Consider the following 1,373-nt stretch of genomic DNA (forward strand, 5'->3'; position numbering starts at 1 on the left):
GTGATAACGTCCAAAGACGTCTGGGCTGCCATCTGATTAACAAATGAGAAAATAACACCACTATCCTGCAAAATGAACCAAACTTACAAGAATGGGCCAAGGGATCTGGGCGAACTGTTCTGGAGGCCATGAGACTTGTCATAGATATAATTCCTACATGTGAAATGGGGTCAGCAGCCATGGTTATCCATGAGATGAGCTTACAGATGCTAAATCTTGAGCCAAATTGCTCGAGTGAAGGAGCACAACGAGCAAAAAGACTGGATTGAAAGAAGATGAGAGATGGTTGTCGAAGATGATTCACAGTGAACTTACCAATACGAAAACTAGCCGATGAGAAGGAACAAGTTGACGACAAACAAGTATTAGCAATCTACTAAGTACAGCTACATACGACCCCATCACGAAGCGACCCCGTCGCAAAGAAATCCACTGACTTAAAGTCTGGTGGATAGTCTGGCAGTTTGTTCCATCGACTGAAAGTCTGATGGATGTGGATTGACTGAAAGTCTGATGGATGTGGATTGACTGAAAGTCTGATCCCAAGACAACAAAACTCGAACTCACAGAATTAGCTAAAAATCTACCTATATTATCACCTCAACACTCGAGTGCCTAATCAAAGGATGAGGGGATGACTGGCGATGACGGACGGGGTCAGAGGAGACAGTGAGTGGACTTGTTCAAATGTTTGGCATGGCCTTGATGGCCATGGCAAACATGGCCTTGAAGGCGACGCCTAACATGGCACAGTTCACGCCAAATGTTTCATCAATCCCTTTCTGGTCACTGTTGGGAAAATTCCACCCACGCTCTTGAGTGTGCGCCGTCACCGATTTTGCCAGCAGACTATCAGTCGTTGGTATTGACAACCAGACTTTAGTCGGTTGCTCTGCGCATCTTTGGAGCCAGACTTTAGTCAGCTCCTAGATAAGATCCCACAAGATCAGCAATCGCCTTGACATCGATTGCCTCACCAACGTCAATGACACCTAGTTGCTAACTTCTGGTGGTTCAATTCTCTGCACTGCGTTCCAGCCGCTTTGTTTTTGACGAGCCTCTGCATGCTTGTGGCTTTTGACGCTTCTTTTCGTGTCCGCCTGTTGCAAGATCTATCCGAATCACATTCACAATGTTCCACACCCTCAACACCACCGACTTCTAGCGCTTACTACCTGCGGATGGCTCAATTGCTGTGCAGCGTTCCATTGACAAGCCTCTGCATGCGTACAGCCTTTGACCTCTGCATTTTCCCGCCACCTGAAGTCTTTAATCCAATCAGCCAACGACAGCATCAATGGCAGTGAGAAGCAAGATTCTCGTTCTGAAAGCTGTCCGTGAACAACATAGACATATAATCATGTTAGTATTTT

Source organism: Laccaria bicolor, genomic scaffold (assembly GCF_000143565.1).
Source record: "Laccaria bicolor S238N-H82 LACBIscaffold_119 genomic scaffold, whole genome shotgun sequence".
Classification (NCBI taxonomy): domain Eukaryota; kingdom Fungi; phylum Basidiomycota; class Agaricomycetes; order Agaricales; family Hydnangiaceae; genus Laccaria; species Laccaria bicolor.